The following is a 12,173-nucleotide window of genomic DNA, read 5'->3' on the forward strand; positions in this document are numbered from 1 at the left end:
GTTGTTGAGGCATAATTGTGCTCTAGGAGAGAGAGCAGCACTGGATGAGAAGAAGGGACTCACAAGGGAAAATCAGTCATGCGTTCCCAGTGGAGAAGGGTGTATGTGCACACAACTCTGAATCTAGACATTTCAATAAAGGAGCATTCTGTTAGATGTTTGTGTGACTAGTGATCTTATGTGGGGGGCTTCCTAGAAAAAAAGGCCTGCAAGCAAAATTGCCTGCACATCACTCCCGAAAGAAGATCCACAGGGCATCCTCACGGCCTCACCCCTTTGGAGGTTGGAATTATCACCGGCTTAGGGACCTCTCAGAGTTCTGGTAAATCCATTCAGCCCTGAAGAGTCGGGGGACTACTTTACCCTGACGAAACACGTGTCAGCTGGCTGCGTTGTACAACAGAATAAAGAAATTAAGACATTGACAAAGAATACTGTACAATTTGCTTTTGAATTACACTTGTATAGCTTGTTTAATATTGTATGTGTGCCGGGGTGTAGATATACAATAAATGAATTAACTTCATATCAGGACTTCATCTGAACTCTAATGTTCCATTATATGGTCAAAGGGCCTAACTCAACATCAAGCAATCAAAGTGCACTTTGCACATACCTCCTGAATGACAGTGAGTGGTATTCATTCACCGTACACTAGGGTTGGGTTCATATTACATATAGGGCTCAATTCCTTGTTTGCGCCTTGGCACCCCTTTAAGCAGGAATGCCAGGCTTAAACAGGGACAGTGTATCAAATAACAATGAATGCCCATCCCTAGCATATGAAACTGGCCTTGGGATGTGATGATCTTCTCTGGAAAGAAACACTGCATTTTCCCATCACATAAATGGGAGAATACCATATATGCTCAGTCTTGTCTTGACAGTTGTGGGCATTCCTGGCATATTCTTTTCTACATTCGGTGGTCCACTCTGGCACCCGGTAGCCCTCCGTGGCATCTCGTGTTCGTTTCATGACAACCCCGGCATGCAGTGAACATGCTTGGCATATGATGGTCATCAATGGCGTTTGATGAGAACACTTATGTACTTACTAAAAATTAAAAAAACTGATGTTTAACAACATAATCAGAATAATGTATTTGCATGATAATATAAAATCATTACAAACATTGAACTTTCTTTATATTAAAATGTACTATTATTGATATTTAAAATTAAATTAAAAGTTGTCAGCAGTACTCGTTGAGCATCCTTATTTACATATTCAAATATTTGTGTGTATAGGCGGCTTTGTGATGCAGATGGTATGCAGTGTGTACGCAGTGCTACGATTGGCATGATTGGTGAATTATGACTTGCGAGTTATAATGATAAGGATATATATAAAAGTGTCAACCTTTTAAATCTTGTCTGGTACCTTTTTTTAACACATATCTAGGCTGTGGGGTTTTAGGTTTAAACCTATAATAACTGATTAAACGCCACTGAAAGAAAAATAGCCCTCACCGATGAAAACATATAAACACTGAAAAAACACCTGGACAACCACAAACTAAATGTCATTCAAAGAAAGGAAAAAGAGAGTGAAAGTCATTTTTTAATTCCTGAAGGGGTCAATACAATGTAACTTTGTTATACAAGAAGCAGTAAGAAAGTCTGGCTAACTTTATTCTGCTTGAGGTTTGTACTTTAGGGATGACATTAAAATATTATTTCTTCTTCCTTTTACTTTTTCAGTTTTGTGGCCTTTGGTCTAAAGTTGCAGGGTTTATTTTCATGTTTTAGGTCTAGTTTAATTATTTTATAAACTATAGAGAATCAGTAAATATCAAACCCATATTTGATATTTTGGCTGCATTTGATTCTTTCACCGATAGGTAAAATGGCTGGTTTCATAAAAATCTTTCCTAATATGTGTCATCACATTTACCCACAGAGAATGGGTAAAAACCCTTAATACTTCAGACCATAGTTTCTAGTGGGTCAGTATTGATAGTAGGTGAATTGCCAACACCTCAGGCTTTAAACATTCAATGCAAGGTATAGTGACAAGTATATATATCACCAAGCATCTAGGATAGTGGTGAAAACATGACACCAGACTTTTGGAATACATGGAACGCAGTGTCACTTGTAATGCTCTGCAAAAAAGGTTCTTTCCAAGTTCAACAAAGATTGGAGTGATATTGTTTGTATTTGCAGCGATCCAGCTACGTATATAAAAGAATTGTGTGAAGACCTGTCAAAATTGATACCCGAGCTGAAGTGATTCCCTGTAGTAGATCCTTGCCACTTGTTAGATGATATGCTGAAAGCATCTATACAATCTTAAAAGTTAATGAACGATGCTATTGACTTTTTAGTCCATTCTGGTGCACTGGTTTCTAATGCACAGGAACTAAAACACAAATATTTATCATTTCGTGCTTTATGTGGAATCAAAGAAAGAGTCATCCCAACTGTGTCCCTTAGCTGATGGTTCTCAGACCAATGGGCTAAGAATGCTGAGAGGGCCTTTTCACAGAAGTTTACATGGGAAGGAAAGAGCGAGCGCACATGACCCAAAGACTCTCTGAAGAAGTATTGTATGGTGTACTACAACAGGATTAATTTGCAAACATCTATTTGGACCTCATATACACTATAAGTACGCTGTCTATATACCATGTTCTTTCAGTGCAGAAAGCAAGCAATAATAAAAGCAAAACGTTCCATAAACACCGGAAAAACACTTCTGTAGTAGGGGATCTCTGTGTATAGTCATAATCTAGTGAATAGTCCCGCCCATGTGCGTGGACCCCGGAGCAATCAAAAATAATCTCTTACAGTGTCAAAAAATGCAGAAATGCATAGACACTTAAGAGAGAATTTAAAGACAGATAATGCAGCCAAAAAAGGCTACACTGTCCAGTACTTCAACTAGAAATTCCACCACAAAATCCACAAAACAGCAAAGCCTGTACAGATTTCCCTTGCTTAACAGCAAAATCCCTCAGGAATGATAGAGAGAAGAACCTGGACAGACAAGCCCCATAGGCTGCCATTATGTGGCTTAAATAGGATACTGTGCCTTTAAGGAACCTTCCAGAACCTTCTCCCAGTATCCCAGAATGCATAGCAGGTCCAACTTAGTTTCAGTTCTTTTTTCCGGCTCCTGCAAGCAGGACCCTGGAGCATTGAGCTCTCCCTTTTCAAGGGTTTTGTTGGTGTTTTTCACTTAATTCGATTTTTTTGTACTTTTAAAGTACTTTGGTGACTTTCTTCTTGGGCTCTGCACTCTGTTGTTGTCCATAATGCCAGCATTATTTGACAAATGCCCGGAGTGCTCCAGGAAGAAGGCCAAATCAGACCCCCATGAGGTCTGTATTCTCTGCCTTCCCTCTTCCCACATCCCTGAGGATTGTGTGATCTGTAGAGGCTTCTCTGGCAGGACCCTGAAGGACAGGCGGAAGATCAGACTTCAGGGACTTGAAGAAAGAAGATTGAAGGCTCGAGGTGGGTCTGGAGGGGCTTCTACTGCCCATGCTGTGGCCTCTGGGGGGCTCCCCACAGTCCGGACGGGATGATGGTTCGCCGGGAACGGCATATTCCGAGGTATATACCCCGAAGAAGCCTTCTGCACCTCCTCCTCTGCCTCCTTTACCCAGGGGTCCACCTCCGAGGGCTCCGACGCCTCCTCCTCCGTTGCCTCCTCTGCCGGCTCCACAGGCCCCGGTTCCGGTTACACCCCCTCCCCCGGTTCCACCGAGAGCGGTGTCGATGCCCAAGTTTCCGACTCCGCCGAAGAAGACTCCTAAGTCGAAGCCTCCGAAGCCTAAGGCTTCCGAACCGGGGAGGCCGACGGAACGTCCCAGGCCCAAGACATCGAGGTCTCGCTCGGGTAGAAGAGACAGATCTAGGAGTGGACGCGGATCTTCCTCGAGATCCAGGCATCGCCATAGGAGGCGTAGGTCCAGGTCACGTTCTGCCTCTGGGACCCGTTCTTACTCGCCTACGCTGTCTGATTCGCCGGAGACTAGAGTGTCTCCGATAGACGATATTGGCACATTCCAGGAGGTCCTCCTGCGTGGGGCGGCGAAGTTGGGGATCAAGGTTGAAGCGCCTACACCTTCTACTTCTGTGATCTTTGAGACATTACATAAGAAACACATGTCTCGCCCCCTACTGCCTTTGGTGCCAGGACTCCTCGAGCCGGCTGAACAGCTCTTCCTAACACCGGCAGTGGTGAAGTCCGTGCCTTCCAGGCTCCTCAAGAAATACAGAGCTCCAGACTCGGACCCAGCTTTCTTGAGAAAGGACCCGGTACCGGATTCAGTGATTGTGACGGCGGCTCGAAAGCTTCATGCCACCTCCCCTGCATCCACTGTGCCTCCGGATAAGGAGAGCCGCTGGATTGACTCTGCTGGACGGAAAGCGTGTGGTACGTCCTCCTCCTCGATGAAGGCCGCCAGTGACTCGGCGTTGTTGGGACGATACGACCGCGCACTGTGGGACTCTATGGAGCAGTTTGCGGACCTTGTTCCTCGAGACCGCAGAGAGGACTTCATGGAGATCGTCCAGGAGGGGATGCTGGTCTGTAACCAGGCCATCAGCGCCGCTGCAGATATCTCCTTGCTGTCTGCGCATGGATACTGCCACGGGATTAATCAGAGGCGCCATGCTTGGCTCAGACTGACGTCACTTAAACCGGAGGCGCAGCAACGTGTGGCGAATCTTCCGTTTTCTGGAGACACCCTCTTCGGAAAACACGCAGATGACGAGATGGCCAGGATGAAGGCCGAGGCGGAGACCCTGACGGCGGTGGGCTTGGAGAAACCCAAGGAAAAGAAACCCTACCGCCAGTTCCTACGGCGGTTCGGGTCACAGGGTCGTGGAAGGGGACAGTCTTCTGGGCAACATCAGCAGCAGCAACAACAGCAGCAATACAGAAGACCCTTCCAGAAGCGTCAGAGGGGTAGAGGGACTCAGCAGTCCAAGGGCCCGGCCGGGTCTCGACCCTGAGCGGTTACTTCCCCCTCGTCCGTTACCTGCTCCGGTGGGGGGAAGCGTTCAATTTTTTCCGGCAGAGTGGAGAAAAATTACTCAGGACAAGTGGATGCTGAATATTGTTTGCAATGGATACAGTCTTCGGTTCATCAGCCCGCCTCCATCGATCCCTCCGGTCAGCTCGCAGTACCAACTGCGCGAGCTCCAGGAGGAGGCAGACATCCTGCTAAGGAAAAGGGCGATAGAAGACGTACCTCCGTCTCAAAGAGGAAGAGGTCTTTATTCTCGGTTCTTTCTTGTCCGCAAGAAGGACAAGAACGAGTTCAGGCCTATTCTGGACTTGCGACAGGCAAACAAGTGGATTCGCAGAGAAAAGTTTCGCATGCTGTCGTTGCATCAGATCTACCCTCAGCTGCAACGAGGAGATTGGATGTGTGCCATAGATCTACAGGATGCATACTTCCATGTGCCAATTGCATGCAAACACAGGAAGTTTCTGCGCTTTCAAGTCGGCACCAATCACTATCAGTACACGGTGCTTCCCTTCGGGCTGAAGTCTGCACCCAGGACATTTTCGAAATGCATGGCAGTGGTAGCGGCACACCTGAGGAAGAACAAGGTGTTTGTCTACCAGTACCTGGACGATTGGTTGATCAAGGCCTCCTCCTTCTCGGAAGCTCAAGCACACTTCCAGAAGACGTGCGTTCTCTTGAACAAGCTGGGGTTGCACATCAACATGTCCAAGTCTGTCCCGACTCCGGTCCAGTGCATCCAGTACTTGGGAGCCTCCATCAACACGCTGTCAGCAAGCGTGTCTCCTTCGGAGGAGCGACGTTTATCACTCCTTCGGAAGGCTCAGACTCTCATGTCTACTCCATCCACGACAGTGAGGACGGTGTCTTCTCTGCTGGGATCGAAGGCCTCGTGTATCTTCCTGACGCCACATGCGCGGCTGCACATGAGACCGCTGCAGGAGTGCTTGGAGGATCAATGGGACCAGAGGAGAGGATTTTGGGACGACAAGATACGACTGTCTCTACATGCTCTTCAGTCTCTGAAGTGGTGGTGCTCGAAGGAGAATCTCCTCAGAGGGGTTCCCTTCCACAAGGACATTCCCACACAGACTATCGTGACGGATGCTTCTCTCCAGGGCTGGGGAGCGCACTCCGGAGACCTGCAGATTCAAGGGACGTGGTCCCAGACGGAGGCCACGTACCACGTCAATTTCCTGGAACTCAGGGCTGTGCACTTGGCACTGAAGGCTTTTCACCCGTCCTTTCAGACCAACTCTCTGCTTGTTCAGACAGACAACACGACAACGATGTATTACCTCAACAAGCAGGGGGGCTCGAGATCGCGCACTCTGTCGCAGGAGGCGCAGGCGATCTGGAACTGGCTTCTGGCTCGAGGACTGTCGATAACGGCCACCCATCTGCCAGGTGTGCAGAATGTTCAGGCAGACGAACTGAGCAGACTCATTCAGGAAAACCACGAATGGGTCATAAGCAACGAAGTTCTGGGAGAAGTCTTCGCAAGGTGGGGGACTCCAGACGTAGATCTGTTCGCCACCGCCGAAAACAAAAAATGCCGAGGCTTCGCCTCCAGGTACTACCAGCCGGGGACGCTGGGGAACGCGTTATGGATCAACTGGTCGAACAGCTTTCTGTACGCTTTTCCACCAATTCCCCTGATTCCGGCGGTTCTCATCAAGCTGTCCCAATCCAGGGCGAGAATGATTCTGATTGCCCCGGAATGGCCCAGACAGTGGTGGTTCACGGACCTGCTTCACCGGTCTCTCCTTCCTCAGATGAAGCTGCCGTGCAGGCCGGACCTTCTCACGAAGTTCGGGGGGCGGATGGTGCACCCCAACCTCTCGTCTTTGAGCTTGGCGGCATGGCTCCTGAAATAGTGCAATATGGCCATCTGAATCTCCCAGAGGATTGTATGGACATACTGAAGGAGGCTAAACGACCTTCCACTAGGACTTCTTATGCTTACAAGTGGAAGAGGTTTTGCATCTGGTGCAAGTCTAAGAACTTTAACCCTACGACATGCAAGGAAGATGTCATCCTTCCATATCTACTACATCTGGCGCAGTCGGGCCTTAATGTCCATTCCATTAAGGTTCATCTGGCTGCTTTGACTGCCTACAGGAAAGGCCCTTCACAGACTTCCTTCTTCCAGATCCCTGTGATCAAAGATTTTTTGGAAGGCTTGAAGAAAGTATTCCCTCCTGTCAGGCTTCCTTCGCCTTCGTGGGACTTGAATGTGGTGCTGTCCAGATTGATGAAGGAGCCTTTTGAACCTATTCATAAGGCTTCGTTGCAGCACCTGTCCTGGAAGGCGGCGTTCCTCGTGGCCATTACATCGGCCCGCAGGGTGAGTGAGATTCAGGCGTTGTGTTGTCAAGAACCTTATACTGTGTTTCATGCTGCTAAGGTTGTTATGCGTACTCACCCTAAGTTTCTTCCCAAGGTTGTTTCTGATTTTCATATCAATCCAATCCAATCCAAAAATCTTTATTTCGGCCAATTAGACCATAAAAGATACATGCAAATATATACAGCAATATTTAAAAAAAAGTCATATAGTTAAAATACATAAACAGGGAACAGCATAGTTCATGACATGGGAATAAAATAAACAATATAATAAAAGGCATTTACCAACAGAAGCCATATGTTACAGTGGGGCAAAGGCAAGAACATTCATTCTATATTGGTTTATCCTTAACCAGCTTGGACCTAATACGCCACATGGCAAGGAGAAATTTTGAAACTGCAAAAACAATGTGGGGGGAGGGGTCAGATTTCAATATTCTGTAAGATGTCAAACAGTTCCTTATAGCCATGTTCCTGCATAAGGGCACCAACCAATATTTCCTTGGGGATTTATGGGTGGGGCAAAAAAACAGGACATGGATTTCCTCCTCATCACACAGATTGCAGCCAGGGCATAGTTTATCCCCACCATTGGTCCATTTACTAGTGAAGGATTTAATAGGTAGAGAGCCAAACCGCCACTGTATGAACAGCTTCCTTGCCATGATCGGATATATAAAATCCAAAAAAGTTTCAAATTTATAAGAGTTTTTGGATTGGGTAAAACAATTAGTTAGGGTGCCAATATTAAGTGCAGTCATGTGGGATGCAAGATTTTGTTCCTTGTATACTTCCACTAGTCTTTTCCTGGAGACCTTGTTACAACCAATTTCTGGAGTCACCCACAGCTCATTAAAGCCAAGCCTATACAATTCTTTTTTAACAAAGGCTAGCCAGGGGATCTTGTCATTGTGGTTTAGGCTCATAACATGTACAAGATCTTGCCTGTAGTGACTAAGCTCCTTTGTTGACCAGAGTCTATGCCAGAATCTTATAGGTTTGGATTTGAGATCCTCCCTAATGGAAGGTAAGCCCAGGTCAAGACGTAAGGGGAGCAGGGGAGTTGCAGTTGGGAGGGCCAAAAGACGCCTCATAAAACTATTTTCGGCACTTACCAGCTCTGTTGCCGCTTGGTGCCCCCATAGCTCGCTACCGTAAAGTGCAGCAGGTTTGACTTGCACTTTGTACATCTCAACTGCAGGAGCTATAGGTTTATATGTTGAGGTGTTAGTAACCTTTAGAATAGCCCCGGAGAGTTGAGAGAGACTTAATCGCGAGCTTGCGATCTGAGGGCCCCATAAGAGGTTCTCTTGGAGGGTTACACCCAAATACTGAAATGTTTTAACCCTCTCTAGGACCGTAGAATTTAGGGATGGAATAGGTCTGGTTGTAGGTGAAGGGTTAAAAATCATATATTTGGTCTTCCCTACGTTTATCTCAAGGCCATGCTGCCTGCAGAAGAGATCGAAGCCATCAAGGATTCTCTGGATTCCCATGGGTGATTTGGAAAGCAGGAGGGTGTCGTCAGCAAACATGATTGCTGGTACCCTCCTGCCTGCCAAGACTGGGGCGTCATTATCCCCAACATTAGCTAAGTGTGAGATGACGCTGTTCACATACAGGCAAAAAAGAGTAGGGGCAAGGACGCAACCCTGCCTAACACCCCGGGAAACAGGAAACCTATTTGTCAATGCTCCGCCCCGCCCACAGCGTACCTGGGCGAAGTTGCCCTGGTGCAGTCTGATTATAGCCTGGAGTAAATTAATGGGCACTCCCAACTCCTTCAGGACCTCCCAGAGCTTTCCTCGCGGTACCAGATCAAATGCTGACTTTAGGTCCACGAACACCATGTACAATCTCCCGCCCTCGATGGTCACCGTTTTCAAGAAGAGGAGAACTAGGCGGAAGATTTGGTCCATGGTGGACGTATTTTTCCTAAAGCCAGCCTGGAGAGGACTTAAGATTTCATTTTCCTCCATCCAGTCCATCAGTTGGTCCAGTAGGAGTCGCGAATAGATCTTCTGGGGAACATCTATCAGGCTGATTGGCCTGTAGTTGGATGGGAGCAGAGGACAGCCCTTCTTGAAGATAGGGACTATCTCTGCCCCCAGCCAAGTCCAGGGGATCGCCATACCACGTGCAAGTGAGTTAAAAAGGATGTGAAGGTAAGGCGTCCAGATCTCTGAATGGGACCTAAAAAGGTCACCAGGTAATTTATCAAGGCCGGGGGCCTTACCCATCGCTAAGCCATCTATTGCGCTTGCCACTTCCCCTAGCGTGAATTCCAAAATATCTCCAGGGAGGGAGAGGAGTGTTGCAACAGTGGCATCAGTATTCTCAAGGACATCTGCATAGAGTTTCCCAAAATGATCTTCCCATATTTGTGCTGCTATGTTAGGTTCAACTGCAGCTTTGGGTTCCCCTGAGCCAGTAGTAACTAAGGACCAACATCTTTTTGAGTCCCTAGTTATTAGGGCTGCTGAGAGGCCCTGCCATCTGTCCCAGTCCCAATCTGACCTCGCGCGAGCCATTGTATCTTTGTACTGTCGCCGCAAAGTGGACACACTGGTCCGGGGTAGACCCTCTTTGATTGCGTTGATAAGGTCAGCTTTGGCCTTTCTGCAGTCAGAGTTATACCAAGTAGATGTTCTAGTATTGTGCTTGGGCTTAGGCACCACTGGGTATAGGATCTCTCCCAATGCTCCCACTAACTCTTCGTGAATAGAGGGTAGGGTTTCCTGCAAAGCCTGGGTACTGGATAGACTAATTAGTTCTTCCAAGTCCTCAAATTTGGGCAGCACCAGATGATAAATTTTCCCAATATTTTCTTCCGATTTGGAAAATTTCTGCCATCTCACCCTACGCCTGTTTGAAGTTAGTACCAGATTTCCCCATTCATATCTTTCCTCTGGGGGAATGGGTCCTACAGGTTCGGGGAGATAAGCGATAAAGAGTAAGAGAGCGTTGTGGTCGCTATCAGTACGGGGGATTATACTAAAATCATCCACCTTTGGCCATAGACTGGTATCAACAAAAATGTAGTCCAATCGTGACTCGTGATTGGGTCTATTAAATGTGCACTTAGAAGGGGTGTCTGAAGGGGTGCGTCCATTGCATGCTCTTAACGCAAAATTAAGAGTTAATGACATGATTTGGACCGCAAGTGGAGACCAGGATCTAGGATGGGGCGAGTGACACACTGGTATACCCCAAAAGTCGTCTACTGTGGTGAGGGCCCCTTCCCTCAAGCCCTCTAGGGGCTCGAAGTGGCAGTTAAAATCACCGCCCATTACCACCTTGATGTCTGTCGGCAACTGGCCCAAAAAGGACGCAAGATCTTCTAATGTGGTGGACTCCGCCATTGGTCCTACTGGGCGGGAATAAACATTTATTATTGCTAACTTAGGGGCACCCTTCCAGTTTAGGAGAACGCACTGGATGTCTTGAGAAGACGTGGCTATAGTTTCCGCTTTACAGCCAATATGGGAAGCTATCCATACTGCCAAACCACCCGAGGGCCTCCCCTTGCCATTCCAGGTAGCATTAATTTCAAATATGGCATAGCCAGTTTTAAGGACCGGCTCCCTCGCCCATGTCTCTTGAAAGAGGCAGATATCATTGTCTGTTATTAAGGAGTCCCATTCTTCCGTGTGTATTTTGTTGAAAATACCTGCAACATTCCAAGATAGTACCCTCAGGGCTCTAGAAGGAGTGTACAGATTAGGACCCTGCCCCCCTGAGGTATTACTACCTCTACGTACATTTGAGATGGAAACCCCTAGAGGGGAGGGTAAACTATAATTAGGTGTAACTGGAAGGGGTGGGATCGTACCATAGGGGTCTCCTGACAGCTGGCGAGGGGAGTTGGCACCGGGAACGTGAGAATTTCCATTCGGCCCACTTAGGGCCCTCTCTACAGAAAGATGACCAGGTGAGGACCCCAGGCGTCAATCACAGGAGTCCAGGCCAGAGAGGACTCCGAATCTATTATTAACTTCCAAAGGTGTAAAAGGAAGCAAGTGGTCCATCCCCCCTGATTGAGAAAAGTGGTCCATACTCCTATAATTAGTGCCATAGCCCCTTTGTGGGACAGATTCCCACCCATGAGCATTCTTTGGGATCATGGGACCTGGATGTGAAGGGAGATAGTGATTAGTCTGTTTTGGGCCGTTAATTCCTATCGGGGGCATGGGGGGCCATGGGCATGACAGGGGAGCTACTAGAGCTCTTGGGTAAAAATAGGTGAGATCGCACGGCATAATTGATTTGCCTAGGTTCCCCGGCATCCAGCTCAGAATATGCCTAACAACTTCTGGGTCCCTGAAATTAATCACAATCAAGTCACCATCTATATCTTTCTCCCGCCCTCCTAACCAGGAGAGTCGACGCACATGCACTATGTCCCCATCAACATTTGCCGGGAGTGGTCTATTTTTAGACAACCAGTACATGGTTTTGTTTTTGAGTTGCTCTGGACCTTCTCGCTTATCAGGGTCCAGGGTAGGCACACCCGTGAGCACCACTACATAAGGTAGTGATTCTGGGGGAAGTTCAACCTGGGGGATCCTACGTTTATGTGTTTATGTGTGTTGCTAGGGGGTACCCTCTCTCCCACCGGGTGGCTTGGTCTTGTGGCTGTGCTATTTCCACTCTTCGAGTTGGTACCATTCTTGTTCGTAGAAGCTCTAGAAGCTCTAGAAGGAGTGACGGAGGTTGTAGTACCTAGGGGGATATGGTGCACTGTTTTAGTGGGAAGGTTAGGCATGGGAAATGAGGCTGTTGTGGTGATGGTGGGATTAGTTTGGGCTGCCTTGGCTGGATTGATAGATGTTGAATGGGGCG

This window comes from Lissotriton helveticus, chromosome 9, assembly GCF_964261635.1.
Source record: "Lissotriton helveticus chromosome 9, aLisHel1.1, whole genome shotgun sequence".
Classification (NCBI taxonomy): Eukaryota; Metazoa; Chordata; class Amphibia; order Caudata; family Salamandridae; genus Lissotriton; species Lissotriton helveticus.